This window comes from Cyanistes caeruleus, chromosome 3 (genome assembly GCF_971803275.1).
Source record: "Cyanistes caeruleus chromosome 3, bCyaCae1.hap1.1, whole genome shotgun sequence".
NCBI lineage: Eukaryota > Metazoa > Chordata > Aves > Passeriformes > Paridae > Cyanistes > Cyanistes caeruleus.
Genome location: NC_141703.1, coordinates 12,486,110 through 12,507,683, shown reverse-complemented (window position 1 = coordinate 12,507,683; position 21,574 = coordinate 12,486,110). Strand labels below are relative to the sequence as shown.

The window sequence follows — 21,574 nt, the reverse complement described above, 5'->3', positions numbered from 1 at the left end:
GGAACTATGGCTCTCAGATATTCCTGTTAGGAACAGGAAAGTCAGTCAGACTTCAGGCTAGGATTCCTGAATTTTAGATTTAGTTCTAACTATGTGAGGATTTCCATTCTGGCTCATCTTACTCTGGAAAGCTCCTCCATTCTTGGAAAGTGGAGTGGTGGAGTAGGTAGTATTGACCACATTGTGACTGTAGATAGTATATATTTTGTTATTGTTGTTGTTTTTTAGAAATCTATTTTGCTTACCAAAAATCCAACAATGTGTTCATGTTGCATATTATCCAAAATAAGCTTTGTTTTGGGGATCAGGCAGGTTAGATTATGTAGTTGTTTCAAATAATGCCTGAATTTAAGTTTATTTTTATTTCTAATGATACCAGCAAGGCTCAGCACAGGCCAAGCTATCAGATGAACTGCCAGAGTCAAAGTCTACAGTGACACGGGGAGAAACACCTATCCATTGAAACAAAAGAAACTGGGTATAAATACCATCCTAAAGAAAACATCAAGCTAATGAAACTTTCTCTGCGAATTCTGAGTTTAAAATATTTGCAGTTTCTATCTAAATTGTTCATCAATACAATAAGCTTGGAGGTTAGTGCCCCAGATCTGCACTCATGATTATGGTAGCATTATAGAAAGCTGTGGTCAATCTTCATGTGAGAAAGATGCACCTGTCAATGCTCAGGAATGCAAAAACATTAAGCAGTTTTTACAGGAACATCAAAACAGTGTAGTATGGAGTAGTATATCATAGAATCTGAGAATCTCAGATTATGTTTGGAAGGGATCCACAAAGATCATTGAATCCAGCTCCTGGCCCCTGTGCAGGACACCCCAAGAAACACACTGGAGAGCATCGTCAAATGTTTCGTGAACTCATACAGTCTTGGTGCTGTGACCACTTCCCTGGAAATCCTGTGGCAAGTTCCAGTGCCCAACCACCTTTTGGGAGAAAAATCTTTTCCAGAAATCTAGACTCAATCTCCCCTGACTCAGCTTGATGCCATTTCTTTGACTCCTGTCTCTGGTCACAGGAGTGAAGAGATCTGTACTGAGCTCTCCTGTTCCCCTCTCAGGAAGCTGTAACTGCAGTGAGGTCTCCCTTCAGTCTCCTCCTGGCTGAACAGACCCAATGACCTCAGCTCCTCCTCCAGACCCTTCACCATCCTTTTGGCCTCCTCTCACTCTCTCTAACAGCTTAATGTCTTTTTTATGTTGTGGCACCCAGAAGTGCCCCCAGCACTGGAGGTGAGGCCGCCCCAGCCCAGAGCAGAGAGGGACAATCCCCTCCTTGCCCGGCTGGCCATGCTGGGCCTGATGTCCCCAGGACACGCTTGGCCCTCCTGGCTGCCTGGCTCATGTTCAGCTTCCCACTGACACATATGCATAATTCAGAAAATGTGTTTTATTATATGTTATGTCAAGTTAGTGGTGAAAGTTTCATCTTACATAAGATACAAGCTGCGTTATAAAATACTTGGGGGATGTGTTTACTGTAAAAATGCAAAATTATATGGGTTCTACTTAATTATTGTTGCAATAGTAGAGTCTTTTCAGAGGGAGGGAGACCTTTTTCCCTCCACTGTCATGATAAGCATATCTATACTGTGTTTTCATCAGCTGGGTTCAAAATAATTTGACAGTCCTGTTTCACCAGCAGGAAAAATACAATAATCACTGTGAATAATAAATCAACACTTCATTTCCTGTAAATAATGAAATTAGTTGAAAGTATTTACAGAGCTCAACACCGTGGCTCTCTTATTTTTAGAGATAATTCAGACCTCTTGTTCCATAGGCTGCTGTTTAGACCCCCAGACTGAGGCAAAACATGTTGTATTCAAAAGCCAATATCAGATTCAAAATTCAATATCAGATAAGGCTCCACTGACAGATAACACCTGGAAAATCTCCTTGCAATAGCTTTTAAGATGTGACAGAGTATGGAGGAGTGGGGCTTTGCACAGAGGGCAGAAGGCACAGCAAGGGTTAAACCACTGCATCTGTTTACTTCCATGGATGAGAACTGCACCTCCATATTCTATTCCAGAAAACTTGACACCATTCCTACCTAAAATAGAAAGTTGCCTGAACTTTAACTTTCTGTCCTGTTCTAGGGAGGAGGAAAAAGCCCAACAGCACAGCATCCCAAAATTTAAACAACAAGCAGATCAAAATTAAAATGGATAGAAGATAAATCCCAAGCTATTACATGTTCAGCCACCCAGATATGTACAGAGGCCTTTTCACTTTTTAAGAAAATGCTAATTTTCCATTAAGTTCTAATTAAAAGTTAAATTATTTTATTTAAAACCACATAAAAATATATTTTTAAAAAAAATATGTTGTTTTAAAATCTTATCAAATATCCTCTGTTATTTTATTTAGTATATGTATGTATTTTTACCAGAGAAAAAAGAAATATAGAAGAAATACAAAAATGATGCCTGCTAGGATAAAGGTATTACAGTACCTAGGATTATCTAGATATTTGGGTTTCTTTCACAGATGCCAAACAAGATGACAGAAGAAGCCTGCATCTGTGATTTAATACCTGCAAACAAAAACTTCTAGGAGCAATCAAAGTGTTGGTCTGAAGGAAAATATTTGCTAACATCTTTAGGACTTACCTAATTTTAGACAGACACTTGTGTAACACTGACACTAAAGCTTTAGGATAACCTGCATTAAAAGAACACCACTCCATAGGCAGATGGATTTCAAACAAAATACCTAAATCTGTTTATTAGCTGAGGCCTCTGAAGTGGGAGCCTGCTCATGGCAGATCCCCATCCAGTCATTACGTGTGGATAACACATTTCAGCTGGATCCCTCATGGCAATGCCTCTCTCTGTCGACTGCAGGTGAAGGAAAAGCCTTACCCACCTGCCCCAGTAAGGAAAGCAACACTGGGTAAGAAATCTGGTGGATTTGGAATTCTAGCTAAATATACTTCTTGTATGATGTAGTAACAAATCAGGGTTGTTTTTCTTCCAAGTATTGTGCTTAGATTAACCCCCCCAAACAAACAAACAAACAAAAACCAAAACAGAAACCCAAGAAAATACTTTGATGTGCTAGAAGCAATAAGTGGTGGTTTTATTGTTCAGCATTACTGGACTACTTATGATGAATAAAGAATGCATTAAAAGTTTCCAAGTCAGGTGCCATGATCAGAGGAATTATTTTCTAAGTCTGAAAAGACAGCTTTGCATAGTCAAAATCCTTTTCAATTAGTAGTGAAACTGTAGAAGGGTGCAAAAACTCATTTAGGCTGTTCAATGTGTAATATTTTTTCATGTTCATCATGTATTTAATATTTTGAAATTTGTCCAAACATTAACATTAGATTTTTTCATTACGTTTTTCTGTCTCATGTCATAAGCAATATTTGATTTTATTTTTACTTCTTAATTCCACTTCTCATAGAACATTTAAAAATATTAAAATTACTGAAAGGAGAAGAAAAGCCATCTCTATTGCCTTTTACTATAGTATTTTGGGTAGCAGTGCTCATGTGCCACAGTTAACAATGCTGAGTACAGCAGCTAATTGTGTGAAATGTTCCATTTCTTGGAATAGGGACATTACATTTATTGTCATCTGCTCTATTGGTTCTTGAAGTGAAGCTATTCTCTTTTAAAAGGAACTGTAGCTATATAATAACTTAGTTCATCTTGTATGAGAGTACTTTAGATTTATAAATTGTTTTGAATTCCTCAAAAGCTTTACATGTGAACTTTTACTGATAAAAGTAAAAATTATTCTGTTTCACAGAAGTAACTAATTTCAAGCAAATATATATATATAAATATATAAGCTGACTTCTTTGTAATACAGGATTCAGCATCTCAAGATCAACACAAGAGAAATTCTTTCTTATGAAAAATCATAATTTATTATTTTTATGGTATTAGAGGATGATTTAAGTGTTTGGAAGATGGAAAATGAAGGATTGGTTTGGAGGGAGTGGTATTTTGGTTTTGGGTTTGGGGTTTTTTTCCCCATCAGACACAAAAAATACATGAAATTGTGGAATTTGAGATGCATAAAGAAAAATGCAATTTAACACTTAAATCTTAAATGAATAGTTCACATTGGGAAATGAAATTGTAATTTAGTTGATTAAATATCCCTACTCAAACATATGGGTGTAGAAGAAGGAAAGAGGGAGAATAAGGAAGCTTGAATTTCAGATGTCTTTTCTAAGGAATATTTTTCATGTAATAAAAGAATTGTTCAAATGTTTATGATTGCTGACAATTAAGTTTTAATTACAAATAACAGCTTGAATTAGATATCCCATCAGTACATCAAGAATCCAAGCTGCACAGTCTGTTTTATGACCTGATTTGGCAGATTCTGCCAAGGACAGCGTTTCCCACCACAAGTCAATGGGACTGATAATGGTGGGTTGTAAATACTTATTTTCTTGTCCTAAATACTTGTTTTAAAGTCAGAAATTTTGTGGTTGCAAATACTTATTTTCTTGTCCTAAATACTTGTTTTAAAGTCAGAAATTTTGTGGTTGCAAAAGCCAAATAGCCCCTCAATATATCGTCCTGCTATAGTTTCATTAAATTTTGCTTAACTTAAATATGGCATCCAGCCAGCTGGCATCTAATTCCTGGGGTCCTCTGTTAGACATGCTTGAAGTAGTGGGAGTGTAGAAACTGCTTCTGATACAAATAGTCTGCAAGTTGCAGAAAAACACTTCTGTCTGGAGAAATACAACTGCTTGCTGTCACAATAAGCCGAGAGGAATTGGCTGGGGATGAGTTATTGCAGCGTGGCTGATTGCCACAGTGTCTGTGCTAACCCAGTATTCCTGGTAATCTGCACATAATTCATATGGCTGCAGGTTTATATTAAGTTTTTTTTAATGTACAGATTGATACCTTCTGTGAAGTTCAGCATTCCTCAGTGAAGAATACCAAGTCTTTCATTCTAGTGACAAGGAAAATCTAGCAATAGAAGGGAGAACTTCCACTCTAACAATGTAATATCTATGGAACTGAAAAACCTTTCATTCCTATTAAAAGAGGATTGGATGGCTCTGGAGTGAAAGCACCTGGGTAGGACCCCTGACAGCTGAAGGGAAGACTGACCAAAAGAAAGAATATATTTCTCAGTGGAGAAGAACTATCACTGTGTGAATCCTCAGTCCTTGACTACCACCTCCTCAAAAAAGCAACTTAATAGAAGTGAAAGACTAACTAGTTTACAGTCTTCAGGGTTATCTAAAGATATTTTTCTCATCTGTGAACTTCTACGTTTAGTTGCAACTGGATTGACTGTTCTGGATATATAAATAAAGGCTTGCATTCATCCTTATCCATGTTAAGTACAATTTTAAAACAGTGCATAATGGAAAACTCTTAAATGTATTACTAAAGCCTCATAACCATGTAACAAGTACCTATCTCAGCAGTGATAATCTCCAGGACAATTAGAATAGTTAAGTAGTTATTTGTACTACTAGGGATGGTGTGGTTCTGAAAGATGCCATTTTCTCTTCATGCAGATACTATAAAATCTGATGAAGTGGTCATTTTATTAAAACATGTCTAAGCCAGTGGTTAGGAGGCAGGGACTCAGCTGGGCTGTGAGGTTAGAAATTCATTAGGGGTGTGCCACAGAAATGAACTGCTCACTACCTTATCTGGGATCAACAATATATTTTAAGCAAAAGTGGGTTTTAAAAATCTTAATTACTATTATTACTAGAAAACAAGTGGGAGGCACAAATGAAAAGAATTTTGATTTCTATTTGAAATGTGCTTTAAAATCCTCTCAGTGTTTATCCTACTGAGGAGGCCTCCATTATTTGATGATTAAATATCTCATTAGTACTCCCCCATCTTGAATTAAGTTCTTTGCATCTGGTTACAGATGTAGTCTGTGAGACAAAGAAAGGTGTCTCCTCCTCCCCTCTCCAAAACAGAGCTGACTTGGGAAAAATTGTTTTACTTGCTTTTACTTTGAATAGAACAGAAAACTGTGGACAAGGGATTTTCAGAAATGCAAATATTTTTTAAAATATACAGGTTGGAAAGATTGTAGCGAGAGTATGCCTGTGCCATTAAAGACAAAATTTTATTATAAGGTGAATAGGAGGATATCCCCCTGTTCCATTGCATAAAGAATGAACACCAAAAATGAGCTGCATATCTGAATGGACTGAGTGGATCAGAATGTTGACTCCCTGCCATTGATTTCTTAGGATAGCAAGAGCTCAAGGCATATTGTCAAACAGAAAACAGAATATTAAAAATAGTATTACTCTTATGTCTTAACTGTTGTAATGATAAAAAAAAAAGCAAAAAGAAAAAGCTAACACCACTGTTTTGCTATATCTGTGGGGCAGTAACCATGACAACTCAGCTAGCTTTTAATTTCTAAAGCAAATATGAGCATTTGTAGAACTATTCATAAAATGTGTTCATACAACGTTGATAACATTCAAGGTTTTTAAAATAAACCTTTGTTAGTGTCCCATATTTCCTCATACTTTATGCATTCACATTCTTCACAGTTGTCAGGACTTTTTAATTTTTATTCTTGTCATTTTGATATTTTGCCAGAATTAAGCTGAGTTGTTTTGATTTTCTTTCAGTATTTTTTTATTACATTGCTTTTTTTGTGTATTTTTTCTACTACATTATTTTTAAATTCATCATGGCCCTATATTTTTTTCTGAAATGTTAATAGTTTTCAATTAAAACCAGCCCTAAGAGTTTATTGATTTATTTTATTTGGTTGTCCTGCCAGCTCTGTGGAGCATTTCAGAACAGAAGCCTCCTGATGAGTTAGGATCCAAAATAATTTAGCCTGAAGCTCTTGGCAGCGTCTCTGTTTCTTCACAGCGCTGCTGTACAATGTATGGTTAGAAAGTTAAAATTCCTAATAGGTATAATTTTGAATATCTGCCCAATCTTAAGAAAATTAAATAGAAAAATGTGTGCCTTAAGATTCCAGAAATTCTCCATTGTCTTTACACTAACTGTACTTCTTTTAACACAGTGCCATGTTAAAGGTCAAATTCTGTTCAATTTATAAATATAATCACTTCCAGCATTCATTTGCTTGCAGGAGTGAAACAAACATTCTTTGAATGAATTTTCTGAAGTGTGTGCTGAACTGTCTGGCCACCAGCTCTTTACATCACACAGGCATTTAAGACAAACTGAGTTAATGTGTTTGTGATGGGAATACTGCCTGAAAACCTGTCTCTGTACTTGGTTGTCCTGCAATAACTGAGCGAGTAAGTGAGCTGAGCTTGAGCAGGGTGACCGATATCCCCTAGTTTCAAACAAAGTCTTGGTGGCACTGCCCTAGTTCATTTGCTTTATTTATATTTTTCCTTCTTTTATAAGCTGGTAAGGTTTGAACCCAAACCTTCAGCTGTTTCTGTTTAAATTCCTTTTAGGTCTTTGTTTCTCCTTCAGGTGGTCTGACCTCAGCATCAGAATAATAATTTTCCATTTCAAAAAGGATAAAAGCTACACAAGGATCTGCTCCTTTAAATGAAATATATCTGAAGATATTCTAATACGTTTAAAACTTGATAATTCAGTTTTCCAGTTGATATTTCTTTAGTTGCTATTTATTTGAACATCATCAGAAACATAAAAGCCTTTTGTTTATGGAATTTGGTGGAATGAAGCACAAAGTTTGAGAAGTAGGCTATTAACAGAAGTGTTATCTCTCAATATCCGATCAGGAGAGCAAAAGTTACAAAGTATCATTCTACTATAAATTCACATTATAGACATTCAAACAACTCAGTTGCGTAGGTTAAAGAAAAGTTGCAAGTTACCTGCAAAAGACAGCAAAACCATAGCAATAATAATTGTCTTTATTAAACTTAAATGATTCCTCTGATGTTAAGGTTGGGATTGATGTACCTCTTTAGGTTCTCCCTTGCAAAAGGGAGAAAAACTTCACTGCAGCCAATTGTAAGATGGTTTTAATATGGGTAGCAACCAAAAATATAGGGGTATTTGTCTTTCTCCAATCCATTCTTTTAGTTGAGATGGAAGAATAAGCAATCAGCTGAGACAGTTTTAGTTTTAAAAGAGCTAGAAGAGAGAATTCCTAAAAATTTTATTCTCACTTTCCTCTCTGTCTCATATCCTGTCTCCTGTAACAAGTTGCTTGCAATGGTGTGATATGAGTCAGCGGAACACGCTCAACAACTTTGAACATTTCCTACCAATATCATTATTTGATAAGAGAGGGTTTTTTCCTAAGCAGATATTACAAACCTGTTTACATTTTTATGGAAATCTTCCAGGCACAGAATTCATTTCAAGGAGATGTACTGAAAAGTGTTATTTAATGTAGGCAGTAGAAAATATTTTGACTATAGGAGAGAAATTCCAGCTATTCATGTTTTACATAGTGTTCCTATACTCCCTTGTCAGTGCAAAGCAGACAGAGGCTTTGCAATCATTAAGGTTTCTTGGAAGGTCTTAACATTAAATCTTGTGAAGAATGAAAACTATAATTTTCACGTGCTTTACATGGAACAAAAGACAAACCCTAGTGCAGTTTACTCAGCACAGCTACTTGATTGCATCTGAGGATATATGACAAATATAATTATTTTATTGTACTGTTATCATAGCCCATACAGCTTTAGAGCACCCCAGAGAACAGCCAGGTTTTGTTTTTCCTCTCACTGGTGGGCGCTACTTCTTTTAATCTTGCATGTAAGTGTCATGGAAACCTATTTACTCTGGCTCCAGCTGACTCTTTAGCATTATTATCCTGTAATTTAAAAGTTATTTAAAAATAAAAATGACAGCTAATGAAAAGGTTTTTTTGGTTTGGACAGTCAGCTTGTTGCAGCTTTGTTTTAGCAGGTAAGTTTTTTCTGCTGCAGTTTTACACAACACAAACATGGGAAGGAATAAAGGCACGATTTCTAACTTGTCTCAAAAGCAGTTAAGTTGTCATGAATATCTTGTATCTCCTGAATCCATTCTACCAGGAAAAGCAACAAAAAATTATGAGGAAAAAAGCTGGTATTATTTTTTTTCAGGAGAAATTTAAAATTAATTGGAAGGCTGCTCAGGTGGAGGTTCACTAAGAGCTTGCACTAGGTTGAAGAGAGAAGAAGAAAAGCTGTGTTACAAAAAAGTAACAGAAAATGGAAAATAGTTTCTTCAAGGCTGCAAAGGATGAAAATAAAAGCATTAAACTCTATTTGGAGTGCTGAACCTAAATATGATCCTAGGTCTGCAGATGCTGGAAAAAAACATTGTTTTGCCAAAGAACAAACCTTACACAGGACTGCATGTTCTGCAGTGATAAAAACCATTAAGGCCTAATATGAGCTCGTCTTTGTAAGGGAACTTGTGCTATCATCTCTGCTGGAAGAAAAACAGTCCAGCTGCTTACTGGCCTCCAAGTGTAAGTGGAAATTAAATGTGGCTTTTTCACGAGTGGAAATATTTCCTCTGCATCATGAACAGCTGGGGAAGTTAAAGGTGTAAATGAAGAAATTAACTTCTCTGTATATTAAGAAACGAAGTATCTGAGTGATGGAGGTTGTGAGTTCAGTACTTTCCATTAATCTTTTCATTAATCTTGTGCACATGTCACCATTATGGGTTTTTTGCACTTTGTGCTTTTTTCATAAAATCAAAAAATCCTGTTATCAAAAAATCTGGACTTAATTCAGCTTTAATTTTGCCACTGTTTAAGTAACATGATGGTAGTATTCAGTCTGTATAGGTAGGACTAGAACATTCTGCAGCATACAAATGATTCTTTAGCTATTAGTAAGAAATGTGAAAAGTTTGAATGGAAAAGTATGTCTTTATTCCAAGGGGGGATAAAGTCACCATCATTAAACATCAGCTATAAGTTGACTTCAGTGTTGCAACTATTTTGCCATAGTAACAATGTGTACAGAATATGCTGTTAATTTTATGGGGTTTTGTACTCTTGTTGTTAGCTTTGGAAAACTTTTGCAGAGTGATGCTTAAATAACTGTGCAGTTTTTTCTGTGGCAAATTGCTATACACATACAAGCTAGAGATCCTCTATTCCTACCTTATAATTCTTAGCTTCTATTATTAGACAATATTGTCCCTAGAAGATTTGAGTAATTCAACTGACAATCAAATTGGATTAATACATTTTGCATACCATCAATATCTCAGAAAAAGCCTAGTATATCTATCCCTTTACCGTTTCTGAAAACATAAAATAATCATAAGATTATTCTTCTTTAAGGTAAACTTGTTTCTAAGGCATTTGACACTAACAAATTCTCACATATTTCCCAGGTGATATTTATTTCCAGAGAATATATTCAGCTCTGTGGAAATACTTTGCTTTTAGCTGTCTTTATAATTGCTAACGTTTTGTGAATGGTGCAATGAGAAAAGACTCATAGGTGATTGATAGCCATACTCATGTAGCTCTCTAGGCAAACTAGTGAAAATTTCCTAAGCCATGCAGTTCAAATTTCAAATACAACAATAATTATTATTACTAACAGTAATTAATAGAGGTAGTATTAGTATTTAAATAATCACTTCCAATTTCTTTAAATTCTTCTATTAAACAGATCAAAGCTACAACAAGGAGCTGATGTGAGCAGTTCTGTACAAATGGGAAGGATGCTAATTTGGCTTAACAAATCACAGAGCTCGCAGGAAAGACTCAAATGGAATAAATGATTCTGTATGACTTAACAAAATCACAAAAGATTAAGAAATTTTTCTAGGCACAAAAAAACCATCATGCTGTCTAAGATGTTATCTCAGTCTTGCAGCAATGTCATGGACTGTCAAGGAATCAGTGGTAGAGCAACTGCTGGCCTTTGCAATGTGGTGTTTCATATCTCTTTTTAGTGTCAACATATGAAAGAAAATCAGATATGAATTATCCAGAAAAAGGACTGTATGGAGGAGCCTGTCAATAATACATCAGTGAAATCAGAATTTCTCTATTTCAACTCATACAGAAAGCAAAATATGAGCACTTATTACAGCAAGTATAACCAAGGAACTAACTGTAGAGTAGATAGATGGCTGTATATTTGAAGTCACAGAAATACAAAGGCACTGAATGTGAGTGTGTGTGTGTGTGTGTGTGTGTGTGTGTGTGTGTAAAAACTTCTTTAAAAACTGGCTTACAGAATGGGATTGGCCTACTAAGGTATGAGACAGTGAAAATACAGATATCCACAGCTACTTACAGGACCCTTACAGAAGGAGCACTGAAGAAGCCCAGGTGTAAGCAGTACCATGCTTTGGTGGAAAAGAGAAAACAAGGTAATGAGTGTTAGGAGTCAGGAAAATCTGAAGTCAGCATCCACTTGTTTTATGCACTGTATGCTACCCTCTGTTTGTTCAAGTCATATTTGCAGAAACTGGCTTTTTAGATGAGAGAGGGTGCTTCTGCTTCCCAAGTATGACCTTATCTGAATAGTTAATAATTCAGTGGGTCAACAGCTATTTTTAGCAAAAGAATATAAATTATAAGCAATTTAATAAATTGGGATTTGTTAAGGCATGTCTGTGTTTCAAATCATGTTTATGCAAAGCATTTCCTGTTTCTGCAGAGAAGGAGTGTGTTTGTATTTAGATTAAAACTACCAGCCTGTTTCATTTTTCAGTAGTAAGGCTATCAGTACATCTTATATTATTTATCCTATCACTACTAACAGAGTTCCACAACAGATGGAGACATGATCCCACACAAATTGTATTTTTACTGGGCAGACCTAACAGGCTTTTCAGTAGATTGATTTTTTAGGTGTATTGAAAGAGGCATTTTAAAGCTACTTAAGATATCCTTTTCTCTATGAGTGTTCTGCATAGAATTAGTGTTTTACTCCAGAGAAATAAGACAGGATACTACAGGAATCTGCTGAGATGGAAAGATTTGCAGACAAAGGTGAAAAATGTTTTTCTTCAGTATAATATTAATAGTCCTCTATAGCTCTCAGGACGAGATTTTGATGTGAATAGGGAGATCTAAGATCTTATTAGGAAAATAATTACTCCTTAGAGCAGTACACTTTTCCAGAGATTTAAGTTCCTAGTTATGGAAAAAGTCTTCTGGTAATATCAGGGTTTTTGTTTTTCCCAGCAAATTACTGCCAGGACCTAATGCTTTTAACCTTGGTTTTTAGTAGCAATATTAAAAATTAGCTCTGTAAAAGAAAATAAACTAGGAAAACTCATGAGTTGATTTATTGCTAAATAATGCTAAAATATTGCTAAATAATGCTAAAATACTGCTAAATTTAAAGATAATATTATTTAATAGATACCTGTTTCAGTATTAAGAGATAAGCTGCAACACTAGAGGAACCAAAGGAAAATACCTTCTAAAAAGCACTAAGAATTCATCGGACCTCTTTAACCAGAGTGAGTGCCTGAAGTCAAATTTTGTTAAATCTTAATGATCCAGTCACAAAATTTATATTTGCTTCTTATGGTATATAGCTGTACAATATCACAGTGAGCTCCAGGAAACATTTTGCTACACCAGTTGGGATTAATGAAACAGACAGTGATTTATGTCATGGTAAGGATTAACTATTGAAGTTTGCCACCTCTTGCAGTGTTTTCACTGCAACAAATACTAGGAAGGAGAAACTTCCAGGAGTAGCTGTTATGCTTCAGCACCTAAGAGATCTTGCTTTGTGGCTCCTCTGGCCAAGGCCAGAGAAAAATGCTCCAATAAATCTGATTTCATGTTTATATCACAGTGAAACACATTTAAACATCTCACATATTTTCTTTTTTCATCAAAAAATTAAAATTCATATGGGTTTGAATATTTAAAATACAAAGGCTGAAGTAATGAAGGAATTCATTAAACATGAAGTAATTCTTATTTTCACATATTGGTACAAATGACCAATTAATGCCTGCCTTTGGTATGTGGAAGCTCATATCTGTCTAAAGGAGTGTTTCCTTAAGTAATATTTCCTTTAAAAGAAATAATGACGTATAATTTACAATTATTTTCTGGAAATAGAACACTTGATAAGCAGTGAGGAAGATTTAATAAGGGACACTGTACTTTGCTGTGACTGCATCCTCCACAAGCTCAGCAATCAGAGTTTAAATAGAGTACAGTGACACTGTTACTGTGTCACCACACTGAGGATCTGATAGTCAGCACAAGTGACTGCAATTACACTTGATGTGCTTATTTCTTCAGTTGTGCTAGCAAGACCCAGATTTTTATATGTTCCAGCAAATGCTCCTAAAAAATGCCTAGAAGCGCTCCAGATAGTTAGATACCCATAAAAAAAATCTGCCAAATAAGATTTCCAAAGCATAAATTCTCATAAAGTGTTTGAAACCTAATGTGCCTGGGGACTTTTTAAAATATCACAATGTGCATGATAGGGATTTCCCATCTAAATATTTTTGAAAATCCATATTTAAATCAATTTCAAGGAACCATCTGAAAATTCCTAATTAAACTGTGACTTGAGCTTTGGTAGATGCAACCACTAATCTTCAGAATATTTTCCACTACTGTTAAGGAGGTGGATGCAGGATTATGAATTATGCAGAGCTGTGACAAAAGCACAGACCAATGCCATTCTAGGACACTACGCAAAAGATTTTTGAAGGCAGAAACCAGGGCCTGTGACAGTCACAGAAAAAGATAAATGTAAATTCCAGAGTAAGGAAAAAAACCTCAGAGGATAAATCTAGAACAAGAACAGTCATCAGTGGGGTTTTTTTGTGACATTATGAGACTCAAGGTAATATTTTCACTATCCAGTTCGGATTGATCATGAATTTATTTCAAAGCCTAATTTTCATCCCTAAAACACTCACCTTTGTTTTTATAAATTCATCTGATAGGGGAGTGGAAACTGAAGCTGAAGAAAACCTCTGGCAATAGCTCTTCAGTAAATATGAGCTGCCCAGAAATCCTGCAAATGGTATGCAGTGCAGTAGATCTGGACAGCCAGCTGGCATCACCAGTGCACCTTATATATGGAATTGAATTTCCCACAAAAATCTCTTTGGTGATTTATGGGTTCACCTTTGAAATGCACTAAAGGGTTTGGGAAATGAACCATGTGACTAGCAGGAACAGAAATCCCTTTAAAATACTTGAAAACACAAAACAGTAGGCCCAGGAGGTGCAGAAGAAGGCAGATTTCCATGCTTCACTGCCTCACACCTGGCTGTGAGAGGAACACAACAGATGAGCAGTTAAAAAAAAAAAAGATACAACTGGGACTTCCAAATCTCTTATAAGTCTGTAGTGACTCAGGACGAATACCTTGTTGTTAAATGAAAGGATTAAAATATTTCCCCCCCCCCCCCAAAAAAAAAGTTAAAATACCCAATGTTTTCTTAACTTCTTCCATTCCTCTATAACTCTTCCTTTGTATCTTGTTAATTAAGCTATTCAGCTGTGTTATGTGTACTCAGTGTTGGATACATATTATTTTATAAATATGAATATAATACATAAGCTATTTGTCTCCATGGTCTTTGTAGCAGATTTTTGTTCTTTCAGGTTACTCTGACAATTTACTGTAATTATGAGCAATAATCACCAACTTGTAGACTTCATACAATGTTTCCTATTTTTTCTTGTCTTTCTCTCCCGTCGCAGAGTATCCAATTCTCATTCTCATCTAACTTTTTTAGCTCACCTTTTGTGGTTTTTTTTCTTTTAGACTCACAGTTTTAGATCCAAAGTTTTTCTGTCTGCCCTCATGCCTCCTATCCCCTCTTTATCTCAACATATTTTCTATGTTTTTACTAAAACTAAGCTATAGGCTTTTGTTGGGCTTTTTTTTTTTTTTTTTTGTAGTCAAGTGTAAATTCTTCCCAAGTGCTGCAATATTTAAACAATTCCTGAGGAGGCAGCTCCAATGCAGTTAAAGGACTGTAAACTGAAAGAACAATAAAAACCATTGTGATAAGTTGAAATGCAGCATTCCAATTTCCCAGTTTTTTTATTTTTCTTCAAAGTTGTTCCATATGAACTAAAAGAAGTTCAAGTGTAAATTAAAGTGACTTTGGTCAGGGAGTAGAAAATTTTTTATTTTTTAAATATTTACCATGGTCATAATTGTAAATCCATAAATATATTTGAAATTATGATTCAGTTAAAATAGTTAAAAATCATATTTTAAATTAAAATAACATAAAGATTCAGTGTAACAGCTTAACTATTAAATATTTTTCCTAAAATGTTAGTAGTTTGCTTTTGCCAAGAAACTTAGTTTGTTTTCAGTTCAGTAAATATTATGTTCTAAAATATGTACTCTCTCTTTTTCAGTCTAAAAAGTACCCCTATGGTGCTAGCTTTGGTTGCATGATTGGCTCTCAAAGGAGATGATGTTTGTTTAGCTCATACTTGACACCTTATCGAGACTGATTTTACTTGGAAATGAAATCTTCTCACAATGAGAAGGCAGAGTGTCCTCCCCTGTACTTTCCCACTTTGCTGGATAAAAGCTCAAGAAGAAAAATAACAGAGAAGTATTAGCAAATGTGCACAAAAAATAAAACTCCTTAGCCTGAAATATACTTTGCTACCTGTTTGAGCTTGGAAGTATTTGTGCAAACACTTTAGCCATTTAGCTAGTGAACCTGGCAGAAAGAAGTTCTTATGGAGTGAGAAAATGCAGGCTCTGAGAGAAGATAATCACAATCAACAGCACCCAAAAACAGTGGTCTTGGAAAAGAAAAAGTTTATGCATTTCCTCCACCGGTTAATTTGAAGAGCTTTTTTGTAAATAGAGGTTTTTACTGTGATGGCAGATGTTCCAGCATTCCTGTAGCAGATTGGGAAAGCTTTAACGAGGTTTGCCTACAAGAAAGCAGTGTGACTGAACAGCCAGAGACAGGAGTGCACACCCCAAACTCCCTTGGCCTGCTCAACCTGGATTTCATGCCAGGAGCACCATATCTACTTTTCAGATATGGAGCTTGTGAAGACAGAAGCAGACTTCAAGGCAACCACTCATGTGGCTCTGTTGCTCATTACCTGTACAACTTGTGCAGAACAGGAAATGACACCTGGAAAAAAACCTGCTTGGAACAACATGCAATGGGAGAGAGGAGCATAGACCACTGCAACATGCAGAGGTGGCACAAGTGCTTGTGCTACTTAAAATTTGTTGCTGTTTGGTAATCATTTGAGTTGTGGGGTGAAATCTGAAATGTTAGACTATGGATTGTTTGCTTTTCTTAACGAATATGGAATCAGATTAAAGCAATTTTAGAATGTTGCCTGTAACAAGTCTATTTGAGGAAAATATCCTAACAGTAAGTTCTCCTGTTCTTTGTAAGTATTCTAGCATTGTTCATGGCAGAATAACTCTTTCCATCACTGCCACAGGTCTTCCTTTGGGCATTCAGTTCCCCCATGAGTTCCACAGCCATATAGATATTTCTCTCCTTTTTAAGGCATTGAAATATATTTGATTCAATTTTATAATAGAATTCTGCTTATTCCCTTAAATCCTTTTTATAATCCTAATCTATTTTTATTCCAAACAAACATGTCTATTAAAATTTTGTCATTGTACTGATGCAAGTGATTTCAGTAGTTCTTCCATTTTTGTGACCTTGAGATAAGGGACACAAAAGAAGCAGTGGAAGCCAGAGGTCACAGGAGTGGACGCAGACAACGTGTTCTAGAAAGGTGTAGCCCTCAGCAAATGGATGAAAGCCAACAGAGGCCATCTGGCTTCAGGGTCAGGACTTCTCCCTAACCTTTCTTTTTTAACAGTACAGATATAACAATTCACAGCTCTAATTGCTATGCTAGATCAGTACCTGCACACTGAGGTGTACTCAGTATTAATATCTTTAATCACTACTTCACTGAATCACAAAATTTTTAGGGCTGGAAAAGAGATCATCCAGTCCAACCCCCTGACAAGGCAAGGTCACCAAAAGCAGATGACACAGGAACATGTCCAGGATTTGGAATATCTCTAGAGAAACTGTGCCCTCTCTGGAAAGCTGTTCCAGTGCTCTGCCACCCTCAATGTAAACAAATTCTTCCTCATGTTGATGTGGAGCTTCCTATATTTTAATTTATGGCCATTACTCCTCATGCTGTTACTGGGAACCACTGAAAAGAGTCTGGTACCATCCTCTTGGCACCCACCTTTGAGACATTTATATTCATTAATGAGATCCCCTCTCAGCCTTCTCCAGAATAAACAAAGCCAGCTCACTCAGTTTCTTCTCATAAGAGGAGATTTTGGGGATTTTTAAATTATTTTTTGTACTGAAGATTTAAAGGGCTTGACTAATCTGTAAAAAGCATGCATCTGGTGCTTTTTTACATTCTCATTTACTTTGTTTGAAAAGTGGAAAAATTATAAAAACATACTAGAACAAAATTATATACTTAATGGCATACTAAAATCTTTGTTTTGTCTTATTTCATTTGTTCACTTATGAAATTTTAAAAAAAAAGAGATGAAGGACAAATAATAAAGTTTTTTTATATATTTGTAAAAGTTGGAGTTCAGACACTCAACCCACTTTGATCAAAATTTCAGAAATGAAGGTGTCATTTAACTACAATAAATACTATTGTATTATGGGTACCCAACTTTTATTAAAACATTTTTGAGAAAGATTATTCAACCTCTGTTTTCCCAAGCTCATCCACAATGTACCCAATTTTCTATAACAAACTATTCCCTGAAAAAAATGTTACTCAACTTTTATCACAATGGTTTGCAGCAGTTACACATTGGAAAATCGGTGTAAGTAGCATAATTTGTATGTTGAGAGGATGAAACAAAGCAGTTTCTTACATGTGCAGCTCACATCATCTCATTGATTGCTATTAAGCAAATATCATGTTGCAAAAACATGAACCCACTTCCAGCTAAATATCTGTCAATTGGAGATATAAATTTAGGTGTGTTTCTATGGCTTTTGTCTTACTACTTGTTCCCCAGTTGAGACAAGTGGAAAACAGACATTTTCTGGGAACATGGAAATAGAGTCCAAGACTTTGGCCCATTTATTAGCTTTTTAGGAATGTGTATATTATATTTAAAATGTTGTATCTCACTCATCTCTCTGCATTTAAACATCAGAAATAAACCTTAACTGAGATGTCTGTGTTCTCTCCAGAGTCAGAGGTACAAGACAGTGGCTGTGTCCAGGCAATAATGACCCTCCTGGTCCCAATGTCTGATCCATGCCCTGGGCATGGCATGAGAACGCAGCACTATTTGAAAGAAAAGGCTCTCTAAAATGGGAATTGGGCTATTCCTGTAATGAGCTGCTTTCTTACCACATGGGCTTTTTTCAGAGGACTGGTAAGTGTGACTCAGCAGAGACTCTGGCAGTGACCAAAGCTGCAAGTAATATCTAGGTTCTGGTAGATACAAGAATTAAACCAAAGGTTTTTTGAGATGTAGCAGCATACATGTGCCACACAGACATGTTCCTCTCCCTCAGCAGCTCTAGAAGTACTTCAGGAGGCTGTGTCATACTACATGTGTGTTTAAGGTGATCAACATACTGCAGAACAAGCCTCACACCAATGCTGTGTCACTATTTCTACAGAATGTGGAAAAGAAAAAAGAGAATTGTTCTGTTGTCAATTTCTGTAAAGTGCATAAAGTAAATTTGAATTTTTCTTGTATTTAACTCCAAACATATATTATAAATTGCATAGGTTAGCATAAAAATGCAATTTCCTGTCACTGAGGATGGAACATATAAAATGTCAATATAAGGTTAATTCATATTATTGCAGTAGAGAATTCTATTCACCTCAGTGCTTTTTCTTATAAAATAATTGTCATATCCAAAATGTCACCCTGTGCTTATGGTTATTGGTCTCTGTACTTTGTCCATGCTGAGGCTGTCAGTAAAGTGCAAGACTGCAAACAGTTTCACAGGCTTCTGCAGGGAATTCTGTACATAACTGACCTCTCTGGAGGTTTTGCCTCTGTTCAAAAGCCAGCTGAGCTTCACTGCTCAGTCTGTGATTTCTGCACAGCTAATTCATTAAAATACATGTTCAAATAAACAACAGGGATCCTAACTCTTGCAATACCATATGAGTCTAAGAATTTTGAAAACTTATCAGTAGACTATTGTCTTTACCTGGCCATTCACTGAGAGTCAAAAACTTTAAGAACATCCAAACTTTATCTTTTATTTTTTTCAGTGGAGGGGGTTGTAAGTGATATACATTTCCCACTAAAACAATTTAATCATATATTGAGTCCTTTTATTTTATGATAGTATCAAGTTAACATTTCAATAAAAAAAAATATTTCATATTGTCTACTGTAACCCATTCATTTTATGCCTATGTCTATATTGTATTGTAATTCTCAGTGTGAGATATATGGCTTTATGACTATTGAATTTATGACTATTGAACATTACATTAGATATAGCAAATTTTTCCATGCATTTGGTATTGACAGGATGCTACATTTTATTAACTAAAGTAGTAAAATATATCTTACTTTCTGTTGTTTTTTCCAGTATGTAAAAGCAGGCTGCTGATTGGTAGGGGAATGAAGTGGCAAAATATTAAGCAGTCTATTAATTTTGATTTATTAGTAAGCATTTTTTGAAGACACTTTCTTTCATACAGAATTGGAATAATAACTTTCTGTAAGATTAAAATGCTTTTAAGAAGAAGAATTAAATATAATAGGAATTATTTGGACAAGTCCACTTGACTTTATAGGTTTTTAGGGCAATGCCATTTAAACAGTGCTGTAGACTTTATATAAGGAGAGTTTTGATTATTTAAAAAGAGATTTTATAGTTTTGATGTGCTGTTCCTTACAGACTCCTGCATTTAGTTTTGCTGTAGAATACAATATGCCATGTATTTAAGTCAACCTTATTTTACATCCTTCCAACTGCTTTGTTCCTCTGGGGCCTGGGGGAGTAGGTAGTCTGTATTAACATGCATGAGCACTCTTGTGACATATAGTTTAAGTTGCCATCTGTTCAAAGAAAAAACTTTCATGCACATGGGCTTTTAGAAGAAAATAATTCTTCACAATGCATTGAATTTAAGAGGAACAGACAATATTGGAATTACAGGTGTCTTGCAATTAATCTATTTGTTTATTTAGCAAATTTAGACATGCTTTTATTGATTCTCTTTCATTAACAAGATAGGATTCTTAATCATGGAATCACAGAATATTTTGAGTTGAAAAGCACCTTTAAAGACCAGGTGTTCCAACTCCCCTCCATAGGCAGGGATATCTTTATCTATAAGAGATTACTCAAAGTGTCATCCAACCTGACCCTGATCATATCCAGTGATGGGGCATCCATAACTTCTTCAGACAACCTGTTTCAGCATCTCACCACCCTCACCATAAAATATTTCTTCCTTATGTGCAATCTAAACTTACCTTCCTCCAGTTTAAAACTTTTGCCTCTTGTCACCTCTTGTCCTGTCCGATACTACAGGCCTTGGAATAAAATCTTTCTCTGTCTGAGGGTTGGAAACAGATGATCTTTAATTTCCTTTCTAACCCAAACCATTCTATGATTCTATGACACTTTGATCTTTCTTATAAGCCTCCTGTGCAGAACAAGGTCTCAATAATGCCTTTGCATCCATCAACAGGACAGTTCCTCAGATACAGTGCAGACAGATAAGGAGATAAGGACAGGGATATCACCAATCACATTTATGACTCTTTAGGGCTTCAGCTCAACGTTAATGTAAATATGGTTTACCTGGCACCTCTTCAGCAAAGACAAGATGAAGAGAAAGCCTTTCGACTTGCAGTGAATATAAGCTTTTATTATATGTTTAAAATATTAATTACATATTACATACACAATAATATATTAAAACTAGGTAAGACTAAAGAAAGTACATTTGGAAGTAACAGCATCAAAATCAGTTTACAACTGTGGCATAGAACGTGGATGTGTGCTATATTTTGGTGTACAGACAGTGTTTTAGCAAAAGGAGGATCAGCTAAGAGGGCAAATGCTCCTACAAAAGACTGCAATTTAGTATTTAAATTTCCAATGGAGCTTAAATACTACTGGTTTGAGAACAAAAAACAAACAAAAAAACACCCTGTGGTTATTGCTTCTATGTCCAGAGACTGATTTTATTGGAACTTCAGATACCCTATACACCTCTATGGTTATTTAGGAATTTACCATCTGTTTCAGCTGTGACTCTTTTGTCGTATTTCTGGACTGTATAGGTTGTACTCTGCAACCTTTGTGCTAGACTGAAAAGTGCAGTAGTAACTGAATAATAAACTAGAAATAAAAATGTTCACAAAACTGTTACAATGATGACTCTTGGGTTTGTTTCTTAAATCTTCAGTTCTGAGATCGGGTAAATTGACAGCAGCAGACATATATATAGTAAGTGATACTCTTCCTGTAGTAAGTGAAAACTTTTGCACCTACTATTTTTGATTTGCATCTGTTATAGCTCTGATTTGATCTCTGAGAGTGTGTATATATATATATATATATCAATGATCCATAGGCATTTCCCTTCTGAGTCATTTTCCTTGAGTGTCTGCGCTGGTGGTATCACAGGCCATCTCCATGGAAACAACTATG

The 21,574-nt window shown here is 35.6% G+C and overlaps 2 long non-coding RNA genes across 4 annotated transcripts; one reads left to right on the top strand and one right to left on the bottom strand.

The window, feature by feature from the left end:
- Positions 1-2,754: 2,754 nt before the first annotated feature.
- On the top strand, positions 2,755-17,398 carry LOC111922914 (uncharacterized). 3 transcript variants are annotated; one of them, XR_015284115.1, is made up of 3 exons: positions 2,821-2,915; positions 4,290-4,411; positions 4,893-8,825. It is a non-coding gene; the product is annotated as an uncharacterized LOC111922914 (long non-coding RNA). The 3 variants fall into 3 exon arrangements; XR_015284113.1 differs by lacking the exons at positions 4,290-4,411; positions 4,893-8,825 and adding an exon at positions 15,294-17,398 and having other exon boundaries at positions 2,755-2,915; XR_002860804.2 differs by lacking the exon at positions 4,290-4,411 and having other exon boundaries at positions 2,838-2,915; positions 4,893-9,875.
- Positions 12,765-20,471, bottom strand: LOC147653958 (uncharacterized). The gene is made up of 2 exons (XR_015284116.1): positions 20,389-20,471; positions 12,765-14,184 (listed from the first exon to the last, which is right to left on the bottom strand). It is a non-coding gene; the product is annotated as an uncharacterized LOC147653958 (long non-coding RNA).
- Between the last annotated feature and the right edge of the window lie 1,103 nt (positions 20,472-21,574).